At 46.0% G+C, this 17,766-nt stretch overlaps 1 protein-coding gene across 1 annotated transcript in view; it reads left to right on the top strand.

The window, feature by feature from the left end:
* ATXN1 (ataxin 1) overlaps positions 1 to 17,766 on the top strand; it is a 200,622-nt gene that overhangs the window by 153,528 nt on the left and 29,328 nt on the right. The gene's annotated exons all lie outside the window — the stretch shown is intronic.

Raw genomic sequence — 17,766 nt, 5'->3', positions numbered from 1 at the left:
TTCTTTTTTAAGTCATCTGTGGTCATACAGTTTAATCCCATGGTCGTTAACCCGGATTCTGAGTCAGTATCTCTTAGAAGCTCACCCGTGCTTCTAATGTTCAGCATGGACCGAGAACCACTGGTCTCATCAGTGGCCTTTCTTAGTTCTTGTCTTACTCAGTTTCTCAGCTCCATTTAATAGAGTTAATGTCATAGTTTTCTTCCACCTTCTTGACCACTTTCCTCTGTTGAGGAAAAGTGGTCAAGAAGGCGTTTGCTCTCCTTCCTTTTTTTTTTTTTTTTTCTTGCGGTACGCGGGCCTCTCACTGTTGCGGCCTCTCCCGTTGTGGAGCACAGGCTCTGGACACGCAGGCTCAGTGGCCATGGCTCACGGGCCCAGCCGCTCCACGGCATGTGGGATCCTCCTGGACCGGGGCACGAACCCGTGTCCCCTGCATCAGCAGGCGGACTCTCAACCACTGCGCCACCAGAAAAGCCCCCTCCTTCCTTTTTTACTGTCCTCCTTGGTGTATCTCTCTCAGCCTCAGCTTCCCTCTTGGGATATTAATTAGTACTGCTTCTGAAACCCTGGTCCCCTCACCCGCTCTCTGTCCTCCCGGTTGCGCCTTGGCGGGCAGGGAGCCGTGGAAAGCTGAAGGAGCCTTAAACTGATGATCCTCTCCTCCTCCAGGGTAACAGCCTTCCTGTTTCGTTCATCCGATGGCATTGTGCCCTTCTTATTCCCTCTCGAGCGCTCTGGATTCCTTTGGCTTAATTCAGTCAATCAGTAAGCCTAGCTAATTCTTCTCACCTCTCTTCCACACTCACCGTTGCTCCTTTAGCCTAGACCCCAGGAACCTCCTGCACAGGGAGATGGGCGTGGAGGGAAAAGTGTAATGGCGTAGGAGTTGGAGGGACTGAATTCTTGTCCTGATTCTGTGTTTCAATAAACACACAACAAGAGGGGCTTCCCTGGTGGCACAGTGGTGGAGAATCCGCCTGCCGATGCAGGGGACACGGGTTCGAGCCTCGGTCTGGGAGGTTCCCACATGCTGCGGAGCAACTAGGCCCGTGAGCCACAACTACTGAGCCTGTGCGTCTAGAGCCTGTGCTCCGCAACAAGAGAGGCCACGACAGTGAGAGGCCCGCACACCGCGATGAAGAGTGGCCCCTGCTCGCCGCAACTAGAGAAAGTCCTCGCACAGAAACAAAGACCCAACACAGCCAAAATAAATAAATTAATTAATAAACTCCTACCCCCAACATCTTCTTTTAAAAAAAAACAAAAAAACAACACACACACAACAAGGTTATACGACCTTGGTAATACCCATGATGTCTCTGGGTGTTAGTTTTGCCACCTATAAGATAAGAAGTGTATAAATAGAATAACTAAAAAAATATACACCTATGTGGAATTTGTATAAATTCCATATTGATTTGGGTTTCTTGGCTTTAGGCTGAAACTAGCATTTAAGGATGCTGCTGAAAAAAGTAAAAAGAGACGGTATTATACACCATTTCACAGTCGCACACAACCCTTTATATTAGTGGATTCCATGATTCCTGCTCTCTGAATCTAGACCTCCGGAATATCAACACTAAATGCATATATTTTTGTGTTTTTTTAGTGTGCTTCCTGAATACGGTCAAAATTTTGTTTCCTTAAATTTATCTTCTCCAGAATGTTTGACAAATACTTAATTTAAAAACCAGCTTGCTGTCTTTGAGCTACTGTTAGAAGAGAAACCTGCTCCAAAAGAAGTTTGTACATAGTTAGTATGCTAGGATTTAAAAAAATCAGATAATCTAGGGTAATCTGCATAAGTTATATGCTTTCCCCCAAAGAATGACAAGCAGCTTTCTTGGTCTCCCGATGATTCTTTAGTTTCAGATCAGTTCACAGTGTTCTCGGTAGTTTACAAAATGAGAAACTGAGGCCTTGTTATGTAATCCACCTCTCTGCCAAGGAAAATTGAAAAGCGCTATGGGGAAAATACCAACAATTATCTGGGCCTTGACTACAGAGTCTAAAAAAAGTATTCATTGAAGGGCAAAATATATCACTATTCCCAGAACACTGCCAACAGCGAAGAGATGATGCTGGGAATTAAATACAGCCCTGTTTCGGTTCACCTTAGCTTTGAAACTCAATGAGAGAGAACAGTGGAACCTTTTTTCCACTGAAGGCCAAGTTAGGTCAGAAAAACATATATGTTGAAACTTCTAAGTCAAGAGGATGAGGAAGGAAGAGGTAAAAAAATCCATGACCTGTGCATTTGGTCATGGCTTGGTCCCCGATTCTTTTGTCCAAAGTGTGGACACTGTGGGCAAGAAACATAGGAGGAGGAGGGGAATCACTTCTTGGGTGTCTCCGTGTGTCCAGAGATAAGAAATTGAGCCATTTGCTTTATTTGCTGTGTCTAATTTGGCATAGATGTAAGCATGAGGTTTCAAGGCAGCGTGCCTGTTAGTTATTTTGACGTGGTGATGGTCGGAGCTCTCAGGAAGGAGAGACAGAGGGGGTCCCGAGGAAGGAGCGTGCCTGATCGGTGGCACCCCCCCAGGGTCAGCCCTTCATCTGCTGTTTCTAAGGAGTGGTGTTTGGAGCTTGGGGTGCTTATCGTCCCAGGAGAAGGCAAGAGAGGGTAGCTCTAGTGGTCAGTCTAAAGGATGGGTGAGGACTCGTGAGCAGAGAGGGAAAAGCCGTGCCCTTCTCATCAGCTGAGGCTCCTCTTTGCCACCAAGCTCAGCCATCAGGGTTGAAACTGCTCTTTTTTGTTTCCTAACTTAGAAGAGGCTGCTAGGAGAGCAGCAGATGCGTCACCTGTCACTAAGAGTAGGTGTTCCTAGCCCTGAGCAGTGTGGAAGGCGACAGCAAAGCACCACTGCGGTTGTCCGTGCGGTTGAATTACCACTGCTTGGTGCCCTGATACAGGGACTTCGTGTCAAGGTCATGTAGAAGGACAGTGGCATCCGTGGACAGCAAAGTGGACTGGATTCTGCTCTTAGCCACCTGAAGCAAGCCTGGATCAGGCCAAGGGAAAAAGCTGTGGACCTGCCTTCTCTTTTATGCAGCCAGTTAGAGGCAGTGAAGCTATGCACAACAGAGGTCTTTGCCGAAGGAAGGGAGAAGGAGGAAAGCCGTGCACAAGGGGATTTGGAGACTCAGGGTGTGCCGAAGTCAGATGTGTTACAGGCCAGGGGAGCATGCAGCTGGCAGGGTGTGGCGACGGAGGCTGTCTGTGCTCCTGACTGTAAGATGTAAGCTGAGCAACACGGCCGTGGCTGCACGGAGCTTCCTGCTTATCGGAACTGGGGGCCTGACGTGGATGAGTATTTCTTGTCCCTGTCACAGGCCAGACAACGTCAGGCCCCAGCCAGCCAGGCTTTCCTCTTGACCTAGAGGCTGGCCTTTGAGCAACTCAGGGCTTCTTGCAGCACTCTGCCCCCCCAAATCATAGGAAATTATCCTCTAAACATCTAAAAAAAAAAAAAAAAAAACGCTAGATTTTGTTTTCTGGGAAAAGCATGGTTTAATAAAAGCAAATTCCATATAGGCTGACAAATAAATTTGGAGCTCAGTACATTCATAGATTGTTCTGGAACTCAGCATTTCATTTGTGTTTTTCTATAGTTGGAACGTCTGTAGGCTTTAGGAACGGCATGCGTCTGGCTTTATAGTGGAGGCCCTGCTGTGTGTCAGGTACCGGGGTGGCGGGTACGTTAATGAACGTGAAGTTAGGGTCTAAGTGGTGATTCTCAACCTAGGATGAAATTTTGGATGCCTGGTCCCACCCTAGGCTTTATGACATGGTGGGCTTGGGATATAGCCTGACCAGCAGGATTTTTTAAAAATTTCCCCAGATGTTTCTCATGTGCTGTCAGTGGGTCTGGTGTAGTAGGTTCCCAGACTTAGCTGCTCATCAGAATCACCAGAGGAGTTTTTAAAAATATAGATTCTTGGGTCCCAGCACGGATCTGCTGAATCTTGGACAACTACAGGGAATGTGTATTTTTAGAGTCACAAGTGTTTCTGATAACTGGCTCAGGGAGCCCTCACTGTTATGTATTCATGTACAGTTGTGATCTAGAAACGTAATGCTTAGAACGGTTTTAATTTCTTTTTTCTCATAGACAAAGCCATTTTTCACTCATTTGGATAATGGCCAAGCGTGTTTGTGGTTGTTTTTAATGAGACTTTCACAGCGTTCTAAAGCTGCCCCCCACCCCACAACAGCTCTCCCCATTCTCTGAGCTCTTTTCCCTGCCACGTTTCTGTCAGGGAACTTGTTTTCTACCTTGTTAAAATAATCCCTTTTGAAGGGTGTATTTTCTTAGATCCCACATCTAGACACACCTACCGCCCTCCTCTGTTACTGAATCTGACTGTAACTTTCCCGTCATGCTTCTGTTGAACCACAAAGCCAGTCTTCGGGATGTGTCTGGCTATGGTCATTTATGGTCATCTAAAGATCTCCCACCATCCTGAGCTGCATTCACCACGAAGTGGTCCTGGCAGTCAGTGTGGGCAAGCTTGTAAATTCATGCATTTAATTAAACATCTTCCACACTGTCCTTGAGGAAAATTTCAAATCAGCTGTGAAACAGAAAACAAAACCCATCCGACTAAAGCTTTAACTCCTACCTGACTGCGGCTTGGGGAAGCCTCCCAGGCTGCGCCCTTTCTGATCGCCTGTTGAGAGCTTTCTGTGAAGTTCTCAGGAGCTAACACTTTGTATATTTTACTAACTAGGTTTATGATGGGTTCATTGTATCATTTACCTTGGAAACATTATTGATAGACTCAGTCACTGCTTTCCTGCTGGTTTTCACCAGGCTTCCCACCACCCCATGAGGTAACCAGAGCAAAATGGAAGCAAACTATAGATTTTTCAAACCTACAGAGCAGAGAAAGATCCCAATTTTTGAGACATGTTCTTATGGAAAAAATGAGTGTATCAGACAGGGAGATCATATGTCTGAAAATCAAAAGGGTGCATTTTTTCTCCTTAACACTAAGACATTTCTAATGGGAGCCTCTTTTATTTATATTTTTGCGTATTTTAGGAAAAGCCTAACTTATTTTAAGAAATTATCTCATAGTGAAATAAAAGCCTTTTTTTTTTCTCCCATTTCCCAATCTAAAGTACACTCCATGAGAGACCAGGAAAGTAGTGGTCCTCAGCACACATCTGGGACTGTCTGTAGCCCACATTGTGAAATCAGGGGGTGCTGATGGATAGGAGCTGAAAACACTGAAATGACGCCTAGTTTCCCTTCGCTCTGTTGGAATTACATTGTAAGGAAAGTGCATTGATCCTACATACTTCAGTCTGAAGCAGAACTTTAAAAAAAAATCAATCGGGAAAAATAATAGATTTCCTAGAAAAAGAACACCAGCAAAACTCAAAATGAAAATGCTTTGTGGCAAATAAGGCAACTACTGAATATGTTGACAGAATTCTGAGTATTCTGACCATTTCCATCATCTTCTCATAATTATAAAGGAAAAGAAGTTACTATGGATATAGTTCCTACTGAATACGAGGAACCTTTCTTAGCTAACGTATTGCACACGTACCCTGTGCTTGGGCACTGCACTAAGTGCTTAATATATTTAATCTCATTTAGTAGTCACCATAACCCTGCAGGGTAGATACTCTTATTATTATCATTTTAAGATGAGGATGCAGAGCCCTGGGTTCAGTCACTTGCTGTGACTCAAGGCCCCCCACCCTATACTCCCCTATTAGGTATAGCATAGATTATCTCCCAGAAGCCAAAGGCAAAGTCTAGTCCTTTTTTGGTGGGGGTGGGGGACAAGGCCAAATTCCTTACTCTGTGGTGGGATGGGGAAAAAAAAAAGGGGGACAAGTGTGAGGCTTTTTTCCCTAATGGTTGAGACATTTTGAAGAAAGATCGATACCTCTAGGGGAGTGGTAGTGGTTAAGTGGTAAGGAGTCATCAAAATCAATGCTGCTTTAGACCTGGGAAGATGGTGGAAAACAATGGCCCCGGTATGGAAGCAGAGTGGATGCTGGTTTGAGAGGGAGGATAAGGGGAAGTTTGAGAGGCGTGATAAGGGGAGCAGCATGTACGTGAAGGTTCCCGACAGGCAGTTGGAGCTGACGTTCAGGAAAAAGAACATATTCGGATTTTCTGTGATAGACGTTGCGCTTTCTCCCCATACATCGTCTTATTTCATCTCACAGCAATCGTTTGAAAACATTATCATCGTCATTATAGATGTTATAGATGAGGAGACAAGGAGACGGAGGCTCAGAGAGGTGAACTGTCTTTCGAGGCCACAGGGCTAGTGAAGAAAATGAGCTTTGTTGTCAACAGGGCACCGACTTACTTTTTTGCATTTCTGTTTTTTTTATTTGTTTTGGTTTGGTTTTTTTTTGCCGTACGCGGGCCTCTCACTGTTGTGGCCTCTCCCGTTGCGGAGCACAGGCTCCGGACGCCCAGGCTCAGCGGCCGTGGCTCACGGGCCCAGCTGCTCCGTGGCATGTGGGATCTTCCCGGACCGGGGCACGAACCCGTGTCCCCTGCATCGGCAGGCGGACTCCCAACCACTGCACCACCAGGGAAGCCCTGCATTTCTGTTTGTCCATTAAACATTTTATTGCCTGTTGTAGATTATAGATTATAGTCATTCGATGCCTGCAGCCTCCAGCAGCATTATTTGTTGCCTTTCATTTGCTATTAGGGTCTTAAATAAAATAGCTGGCCATTTTTTGTGCGTTTATAACGTTGCAGAGATTCTCATTAGGGCATGGGTATTCCGAAGAGGTTAAATAGAAAAAGGATTGATTTAATTTGTGATGAGTAATTGTGTCTAAAATGGGTACCGTGCTCCGCGTTCAAATAAGCCAGAAGCCTTCTATTGATACTGCAGGAAGACACAACAGATAATACGAACAACTCCAAATTTAAAACATGAGTGCATTTGAATTTTATTTTGGAATGTAGATGTGATTGATCATTTGTTCTGCAGGCAAGGCTTTAGTCCAGTTAGGGGGAAGAAATATCAATGCACTAGTATGGATTATTTTCTAGAAGAAGTTTTAGAGACTTAGTAAACTTTCTGAGCTGCTGAGACTTGAAATTCCTCGTTAGTGGAGGTGAAGCAAGGAACCTTTTAGAGACTGTTGTACCCAGCATCTTCACTGCAGTTGACTGGCATGTGTGTTGCATGAAGTAACCCAGGAAAGAACTCAAGGGAGGCAAGTGTGTGGGTTTTTTTGTTTGTTTGTTTAACCTCAGAGGCAGTTATTATATTTATTATACTGGGCAGCAAACAAACCTGCCCTTAGCTCTGGAGGAAGAGATCTTCTAAGGCTAGAACCTATACAAACATCCTTAAAAAGATAATCCAGGAAGAGACGGGGGACAAATTAGGAGTATGGAATTAACAGATACAAACTACTGTACATAAAATAGATAAACAACAAGGATTTACTGTATAGCACAGGGAATTATACCCAATATCTTAATAATAACCTATAATGGAATATTATCTGCAAAAAAGTGGAATCACTATGCTGTACACCTGAAACTAACACAATAGTGTAACTTAGCTATACTTCAATTAAAAGAAAAAGACAGCCTAGAACAAAGAGAGTCAGTGCCTCTACTTACAAGATATGCAGCAACAAGGAAGACCCATAGAGGGTTGCCTCCCTGAAAATGACATACACATTCATTGCCGATTACACAGGTACTAATATCCGCTAAGAACACCAAGGCACTGCTTGTTTTGTGATGGGTCAGGGAATTGCTTGGAGTCGCAGGGTCTTCCAAGTGTGTGTTTTTAATACAGGTGAAAATATGACCCAAGTGAAGGAAGTGGGGAGGGAGGGCCCTTCTCGAGAGAGAATCGTAACGTCAGCGGCCAATATTTATAGGTCGTGCGGTGGGCCAGGCCCTGGTCTGTGTTCTTCGAAGGTGTGAACTCCCAACAAGCCTCCATGGGCTGAGTACTGGTATTATTCTCACTGTAGAGATAGGGAAACTGAGGCACAGCTGGTGGGCAAAGGAGCCAGGATTCCAACTCTGGCAACTAGAATCCCAATCCTGTGCCCTCAGCAACCTTAAGAGGGGAGGTCATTTGATGCCTGGAAGTGGTTCATTACTGGGGCAACTTTCTATGAGGTTCTCCAGCCTGCTTGCTGGGCAGTGCGTTGTCGCATGCCATTCCCTAAGAATCCCATGAAATAGAGCTTATTATTATCTCTATTTTCTTAAAGAGGAAACTGAAGATTAGAAACCTGAATACCTCCCCTAAAGTCACCAATCACCAAATGCCAAAAGCCACCACCAGTCTCTCCCAGGTCTCTGTGACATCAAAGTCAACCATCTGTTGACTGCCCAGCAGGAAGAGCTATGGCATAAAGTGTGGGCTGTCTCTAAGTGTATAGAATAAGCAAAGCCTGTCTTCTCCTTAGTCTTCGACCAGCTTTTCATCCTGGCCTCCCTGCATTGCGTAGGCAAGAAGTCCTGCCTGGAGGGGGATTCCCTTCTTCCCAGACCTGAAATTAAATACAAGAATCTAAAACCATCCCTGACATTTCCTGCTGAGTGCTGTCTGCTTGACAGTGTGCCACATTCGGAGGGCAGCGGCATCCTTCCAGGGAGAGTGTAAAATGGTCTTATTGAATGAATACCTGATTAAGTGAATGGCTCTGAGCCAAGGTGAGGAGGAGTGATTTGGCAGCCAAATCTCTGGCAGCTCATTCAGCGTCCTTAATGTCCCACCAGCTTCGTGCTGGGCTGCCTGTGAGCCCCGGGAGGGGCCGTGGTAATTAACTCAGCATTTTGATTGAAAACAGCTGCAGGGAAGCAAGTCATCCCATTGTCCGTTTTGCTGGTGATTGGAAACGACTCGGGGCATCTTGGGCTCCACGGCGCAGCCTCCCTCTGGAGGAAAAAAAATCGAGGTAGAGTGTAGGTTTCCCACTTGCTCTGCTTTTCAAAATGAACCATTCATCTTTGGAGGGTCAGAACTCAGCCACCCATTCAGCGAGTATGAGTCATACCCCTAATTTTAAAACAAACATTTATTTCAGAGAAAATTCTTATCTTGGCTGATCTTTATAAGCTCATCTCTCTGTTCTTTCTAGGCTTGATTTAGGCTGGTTTCAGTAAAATTGTTGTCTTTGTAAATACGTATTCCTTCCAGTAAATCCAAAGACGATCATCAGCCTTTCCTTGGGATTAATGCGAGGACAATCTGGATATAGTTTTGGATAATGGGATGTGGATTTTTAGAGGTTAAAGATGTGTAGCCCACATCTTTCAAAACATCTCATAGGGTGTGCTTTTACTTCTTGCTACGGGCATTATCCGGGGTTCCTAATCTCACATGAGAATCTGTGCTAGAAATGGAATCTCTAAGTGCAGATGCTTTTCAGATACACAGTATTTTATGTCTCTCTGTCATGAGTTCCACTTTTGATCCAGCACTGCACGATCACGTCCAAAAATTTAGAAGATGATCCAGAAACACTTGGCCTTTTCGTAGCCAACTTCTAAGGGAGACGGCACAGCACCAGACAGACGGACACAGGACGAGAACCGTCAACCGACAGAGAAAGGACAGCAGCCCTGGGATCCCACAGGCGTATACAATTCAGTCTGCATCCAGCACGGGGAGTTTACAGTCTAATGAGAACAAGGCATGAAAATAAGTATAGAATACAAGGAACACATTATGTAAGTGCTGGTGAGCCTGAGAGAAGGAAGGGCTGTGCAGCATTGCAGTGGTCTTGAGTGGCTTTGTCAAGATGTTAGGAATGATTACAAAAGAAAGTTGCAGTCAGGGGGGCCGTTATGGGCAAAGGCATGGAGCCAGCGGCAGTGTTAGCCTAGGTGGGGATTGCAGACAGTTACAGGATGGTGTGTATGTGATAAGATATAGCACGGTCTTAAGTAGCACAGAGGAGAGGGCATGGGATCGGGGTGGGGAGAACCTAAAATAAGTGACCTGGGGGGCTTCCCTGGCGGTCCACTAGTTAAGACTACACCTTCCAACGCAGAGGGTGTGGGTTCTGTCCCTGGTCGGGGAGCTAAGATCCCACCTGCCACATATGTTTTATGTGGCTAAAAACATAAAAACAAACCAACCGAGAAGCAATATCGTACCAAATTCAATAAAGACTTAAAAAAAATGATCCACAGCAAAAGAAGAAAAGAAAAGAAAAGAAAAAGACCTGGAAGATAAGTTAGAGCCATGGTTCTCAAAGTATGGTCCCCAGACAGGCAGCCTCCATGTCATCTGGGAAGTCTGGGTAGGAGAACCTCTGGGTTAGAAAACAAGCAGGAAGGGGCATTGTGCAGGGGTGGTGGCTGGAGTGGAGAGTGTTCAGATAGAGCTGAGGGAATCCACATACCCAAAGGCCTTGAGCCAAGTGTGTTTGAGCTGGAACGGGACACAGCTGCACCCATCTGTTTATGGATGATCTAGGGTGCCTTTCATGCTATGCCGGCAGAGTGGAGGCCTTCCAATAGACTGTACTGCCTGCAGAGCTGAAAATATCTACCGGGCAGCCCTTCACCAAAGTTTACTGACCCCTGATTTAGCACGTGGGACTGACATTACCTGGTGATGGAGCCAAGGGGAGAACACAAGGGCAGCGATATTGGCCAGCCTTCTGTGTTGAGTGGGCAGGGATGGGATAGTTGGAGGGTGGGGTGCTGCCTTCAGTGGATGTTTCTTAACTTTTCTTCAAGTATAGTTGATTTACAATGTTGTGTTACTTTGTATACAGCAAAGTGATTCAGCTGTACATATATATACATTCTTTTTCAGATTCCTTTCCATTATGGTTTATCATAGGATATTGAATATAATTCCGTGTGCTATGCAGTAGGACCTTGTGGTTTATCCATTCTATATATAATAGTTTGCATCTGCTCATCCCAAACTCCCAATCCATCCCTCCCCCACCCCACCCTCCTTGGCAACCACAAGTCTGTTCTCCATGTCTGAGCCTGTTTCTATTTTGTAGATAAGTTCATCTGTGTCATATTTTAGATTCCACATATAAGTGATATCATATGGTATTTGTCTTTTTCTGACTGACTTCACTTAGTATGATAATCTCTAGGTCTATCCATGTTGCTGCAAATGGCATTATTTCATGTTTTTTTATGGCTAAGTAATATTCCATTGTATATATGTACCAGATCTTCTTTATCCATGCATCTGTTAATGGACATTTAGGTTGTTTCCATGTTTTGGCTGTTGTAAATAGTACTGCAGCGAACACTGGGGTGCATGTATCTTTTCAAGTTACAGTGTTTCTGGATACATGCCCAGGAGTGGGATTGCTGGGTCGTATGGTAGTTCTATTTTTAGTTTTTTGAGGAACCTCCATACTCTTCTCCCTAGTGGCTGCACCAAGTTACATTGCCACCAGCAGTGCAGGAGGGTTCCCTTTTCTCCACACCCTCTACAGATGCTTCTTAATTTCTTATGGTTCCTAGTTCTCATTGTGAATGTGAGAAAATGCACACAAGTTTAAGGGCTTAGAGACACCCCAAAGTCTAGCCATGGAAAGCGGGCTAACTCTAGCAGGTATTTGGGGAGATCCACGTAGCTCCAAGCAGAACTTTGGGGGAGGGGGCACTGTGAAGTTTAAAAACAAAATTGAAGTTGGTTTGCAAACTTTTAAAATCATGATATGTAATTTAAGATTTTTTAATTGAGATAAAATATAACATAAAATTTACCATTTTAACCATTTTTAAGTCTATATTTCCGTGGCATTAGGTACATTCACATTTTTGTGCAATCATCACCACTATCCATCTCCAGAACTTTTTCATCATCCCAAACTAACTGTATACACGCTCAACAGTAACTCCCCATTACCCCTCCGCCCAGCCCCTGGTAACCTCTATTTACTTTCTGTCTCTGAATTTGCCTGCTCTAGGTGTACCACACACAAGTGGAATCATATAATATTTGTCATTTTGTGTCTGGCTTCTTCCACTTAGCATAATGTTTTGTAAAGATTTATCCAGCTTAGAGCCCATATCAGAATTTCATTCCACGGTAAGGCTGAATCATAGTCCACTGTATGGATATACCCCATTTTCTTTATCCCTTTCTCTGTTGAGGAACACAGCAAAACCAGCTTGGACTATCCCAGGCATGCACACAGCATCCTCTGTGATCTGGAGGAAGTACTTCCTCAAAACTCTGGAGAGGGACTTCCCTGGTGGCACAGCGGTTAAGAATCTGCCTGCCAATGCAGGGGACACAGGTTTGAGCCCTGGTCCAGGAAGATCTCACATGCCGCGGAGCAAGTAAGCACATGCACCACAGCTGCTGAGCCTGCGCTGTAGAGCCCAAGAGCCAGAACTACTGAGCCCACATGCCACCATTACTGAAGCCCGTGTGCCTAGAGCCCGTGCTCTGCAACAAGAGAAGCCACCGCAATGAGAAGCCCGCGCACCACACTGAAGAGTAACCCCTGCTTGCCGCAACTAGAGAAAGCTCGCGTGCAGCAACAGACCCAATGCAGCCAAAAATAAATAAATAAATAAATTTGTTAAAAAAACAAACAAAAAAACCCGGAGAGCCAGGTGATGGAGCCCAGCCCTGTATTTGGTCTGTTGGAATGTTCACCATCCATGGGGCCTTGGGAGATTTCTAGTGAGTCAGTTCCACACAGCAGACTGAGAATATTGAGACGCCAGCAAGCAGCTGGTGGGTTGCCCCCATTGCTCCAACACCTAGAGCTCTGTACGCAGAAAAGTGACACACTCAGTGCTGCTTACGTGTGTGTGCCACTGGGTAGTTGCCACAGGGAGACTTTCCCTGTGGGGCCCTAAACCAGATCAGGTTGTACCAGGCAGTGTTTTCCTCCCTCATTCTGTTCCATTCATCTGCCTGGCCACAGGCCACTGTTTTGGAATGTAGAGATTTGGATTTATCTGGTCCTTGGTGCATGATACATTCTTTTCCATGAACCCCAATGAACTTCATTTATTATGCTTATTTTATTACTTGATCTATTTATTTTAAGTGTATAATCATCATGTGCTATAAGGAAGGAGTTTATGAGCCAATTACAAAGTTAGAGAACAGTTCCCACAAGACTGCCCTCACTTCTCACACCACTTATAGGTTCTGGGGTGGGGTGAGTCCCCCAAAGCACCCTCAGATTCATCCATTGACTAGAAGCACAGAGCTCCCTGAAAGCTGCTATACTCACATTTACAGTTTACTACAGAGAAAGGATGCAGATTAAAATCAACCAAGGAGGAGGCATATAGGGCAGAGGTCTGGAGGGGTCCAAACACGGGGCTTCCAGGTGTCCTCTCCTCATGGGGTCATGGAGGGCGTTAACCTTCTCCGAGTCCTGCAGTGTGACACTACACACACAGAACTGCCACCCATCAAGGCTCATCCGAGCCCCAGTGTCTAGAGATTTTCTTGGAGCTCAGTCTCCTACCACCCACGTGGCTGATCTTTTATCCTCAGTCCTCCCGGAGGTTGGGTGCGTACCTTTAGTCTTTAATTCCTCCAGAGGTTGGCACTGATATCGCATGAGGCCCAAAGCCCCCCTCATAATTATATTTTAGACTGGTGGTCAAAGCCCCCAGGCAAACAGAGGTACTTCTATAGGCAGGACCTCCCAGTAGCCAAAGACAAAGGCCAGACGTCTGTTTGGGTAGGGTTAATCCTGCACTATATACCAGCAGATCTACTGCATAATCCAAGAACTGGAACCCAGGTGTTTGTAACAGTTGAATCAAGATTTTCATCTTATTTCTGCCATTTATGAGCCATGTAACCTTAGGGGAGTCCCTTAACACGCTAAGCCTCAGTATGCTGGTCTTTACAATGGGATGATAATACACTGATTGTTGCTTGTATGAAAAGCATTGCTATATATAGTCTACACAAAGAAAGCCCCAGTGGCTTCTGTCATTCCTGCTCTGCTGGGTCCCAGGAGGTCTCAGGGCCTTTGTAGCCAAGAGGGTGGTAGAGTTGTATAGTGTCCCAGAGACTGGAAGACAACCACAGAAGGGACCCCAACATGGAACTCCCAGGAGGAATGACTTGTTAGTTCAAGATTATACAGAACCTTCCACTTTCCTTCCACCCGGCCACATCAAGGGCAACAAATGCCTCAAGACTGACTCAGACCGCCTCAGTTCCAGAAAGGCATTTTTCTGACTGGATGGAGACTTTTGTGTTCTCTGTTTGTAAACTTGGGCCATCTAATCTCCTGGGACCCCAGCACCCTGGTAGTTGATAGAATCTGACTAAGCCTCCTCCAGCTACCACTGGCCCCTTGCTGTGTGGTGTGTAGCAGAGCTTATGAGAGTGTGTGTGTGAGAAGACAGCTGGCAGCCTTCCCTGTGGGATGTGGAAAGAAGATTCTGCATTTCCCCACCATGCCTTTGGGGAATTACTCATCTAAGTGCTGTGGAAGAGCAGGCAGAGTGGAACCAGGAACCATTACACTTAACCCTTACAGACACACGCCAAGCTCGAGTTTAGCATCTCACCTTTCTGTTGATTCTACTTGTACCTGTGGAGTGACTTTCATGCTTTTGGGTGTGAATGGGGGCCTGTGCATTGGGAGCTATTATAACTATAATCCCTTCTACCAGCTGAAGAAAGAAGATAAATTCTCAAACATCCATGGCTTTTTCTTTTGTGTAAATCACAGGTGTGAGAAAAAACCCAGATGCTGGAAAGGATTGAGAGTTTGAAGGTATTGTGTTGATTTGATCACGGAACCAGGAGAGATTAGTGATACATCAGTGTGGGTGAAAACAAGGGATTCAGGAAGAAGCATTTGCTGAGTTACAGTTAGGATGGTGAGCATTTATTGAGTGTGAGCATTATGCCAGGCACTGTGCATATTAATTCCTCCCCATTTTTTTTTTTTTTTTTTTTTTTTTGCTGTACGCGGGCCTCTCACTGCTGTGGCCTCTCCCGTTGCGGAGCACAGGCTCCGGACACACAGGCTCCGCGGCCATGGCTCGCGGGCCCAGCCGCTCCGCGGCATGTGGGATCTTCCGGGATCGGGGCACGAACCCGTGTCCCCTGCATCGGCAGGCGGACTCTCAACCACTGCGCCACCAGGGAAGTCCCCCTCCCCATTTTATAGGCAGAGATATTACCTATAAAATTACACACTGGTGAGATACTTACTCTCTAAACTGGACACATGTATAATTTGGAGTAAAATAAAAATTACAAGAAAGAGAAAGATTCCATAGGCAGTAGGAGTGAGGCCAGGGTTGTTGTTGTGTTTTTTTTTTCATTTTAAATTTTTATACAATTTGTAAAGTTACTTCCCATTTACGGTTACTACAAAATATTGGCTCTATTTCCCGTGTTGTACAAGACATCCTTGAGCCTATCTTACACCCAAAAGTTTGTACCTCCCCCTCCTCCACCCCTATATTGCCTCTCTCTCCTTTGCACTGGTAACCACCAGTTTGTTCTCTGTATCTGTGAGCCTGCTTCTTTTATGTTGTATTCACTAGTTTGTTGTATTTTTAGATTCCACATATAAGCAGTATCATTCTGCATTTATCTTTCTGTGTCTTACCTCACTTAGCATAATGCCCCCGCCCCCGTCTGTCCATGTTGCTGCAAATGGCAAGATTTCATTCTTTTTCAGGGCCAAGTAGTATTCCATTGTATAAATATACCACATCTTCTTTATCCATTCATCTGTTGATGGACACTTAGGTTGTTTCCATATCTTGGCTATTGTAAATAACACTGCCATGAACATTGGGGTGCGTATATCTTTCCAAATGAGTGTTTTGGGGTTTTTTTTTCAGATATATGCCCAGGAGTAGGATTGCTGGATCATATGGTAGTTCTATTTTTAGTTTTCTGAGGAACCTACGTACTGTTCTCCACAGTGGCTGCACCAACTTACATTCCCACCAACAGTGGAGGAGGCTCTCCTTTTCTCCACGTCCCCGCCATCCTCGACAACATTTGTTATTTGTAGATGAAGCCAGGCTTTGAACTTGTTCTTTACCTACACCCCAGCCTATTCTTTCTACTACTCTCTGTGTCCTCCCCCTGCTAGTACTGGTAAGAATATTAATTTGTTACCTTCCTATCAGTAATAATAATGTTTTATCCTGATATTCCAACGACGCCCATGGAAGTGAGTGCTGAACGACTTCTGAAGTGAGATTTCTCACTGTTGATCACTCATTCGATCAAGAGTCAAAAATGACAGATCCTTGTCTCCCAACCCCAATTCTAACCATGTTACTGTGGCCAGTTCTTTGCACCTCGTCACAGCAGCCCCTCTGTCCTTAAAACAGTTCACTCTGGAGCAGGGTGAGAACTGCTGTGGGGTCGTGGAAAGCACCTATGGTTCCCAGCCTCCAGCCGGAGTGGTGGGTAAACAGAGATTCCCGTGTCCCGGGGTAGCTAATCTGGCACACACAGCACTTGCGAGCGGAAAGGCATTTGCTTACGTATTGAACCAGGGAAGGTCTTGACAGAAAAGCATTTACAGCTTTTCTGAAAAACTCAAACTCGACGTCTCTTGGACAGTTCATTTGGGACCGGTTTCAGTCCAGATGGTTATCCCTTCAAGTGATTATTTTTCCATCTTGAGCCTTTCCAGGAGTTCCAGCACGGGCAGGCTGCCAGGGGACACTGGCTGCTCAGATGCTGCGGCGACATCCCCTGTGAGCCAGGGACAGCCCAGCCCAGCCCAGCCGTGAGCCTTGCCCCTCTGCCCTCCTCTCTCAGGCCTGACCTCCTACGGACACAGAAGTGGGCCACATCCCCATGCGGTGGACCCACCCGGAGGACAGATCCCCCTGTTTTTTCCAGAGGTGGCAAAACCCACTAGCAATACCCCCCGGTGTCACAATCGTCACGTGGATGAGATACAATAACGGCAGAAGCCAGGAACCAAGGAAGAGCTTCGCCCAGGCTTGAGGAAGCCTGTCGCTCTATTATGCTGACAGTAGAAGCAGGTGAGGGAGCCCGACTTAGGGAGGAGGGAGACGGGGGTTAGCTGCACGCCAGGCAGAGGAGTTCAGTGGAGGACGGGCAGCAGAGTGGCTGTGCGTCTTGCAGAGTCCCCTCCAGCATCTCTCCGCCAAGGAGATGGAGGTGTAATCAGAACAGTGACTCCGAGTCAGTTTGTTGCCCTCAGAGCTTCCCTGAGCCAGGGAGCACCCAAATGCAACTGTATTCTTACAGGTGGATTTAAATTTTTTAAATTATTACGTTACATTTAGTCACTGTATTCCTTGCCCCCAAATCTATAGATGAACAGGGCCCCCCAAAACTATTACTCTTGGTGCTAATAATATAAAGGGAGGGGCTCTTTTCTCCTGCCTGTCCTCCTTCCACTAACATCTCAGCTGTAGATGGTCATGGCAGATCCCTGCCTTCCCAGCCCTGTGTGGCATGCGTCACTTCACTGACTGAAGGGTCCTGCACCCTGGGGCAGACTTGAACTTGCTTTTGGTGACCCTAGAGGGAGAGAGAGCTTGTTTACACAGCGTGGTAGCATCCGCGGTTCTCCACCTCTGACTCTGTAGGATTTTCCCTCTGGGGTTTCAGCGCTGCGGTGCCCTGGATCACCACTAGGTGGGCTCATTGAGCCTGGTGCTGGGTGATGTGCTGGGGCGGGGTGGGGCGGGGTCCCTGCGGCAAGCCTGTGAAGTATGAGGATCTCTCTCACTTCCTTACTCAACTCCGCCTCTAACACGGTATGCCACGCCCCCTGCAGTCCCTGATTAGTGCTCGTCTGGAGTGCAG

Source organism: Mesoplodon densirostris, chromosome 10, assembly GCF_025265405.1.
Source record: "Mesoplodon densirostris isolate mMesDen1 chromosome 10, mMesDen1 primary haplotype, whole genome shotgun sequence".
NCBI lineage: Eukaryota > Metazoa > Chordata > Mammalia > Artiodactyla > Ziphiidae > Mesoplodon > Mesoplodon densirostris.
The sequence above is the reverse complement of the archived record's forward strand: the minus strand, read 5'-3'. Positions and strand labels throughout refer to the sequence as shown.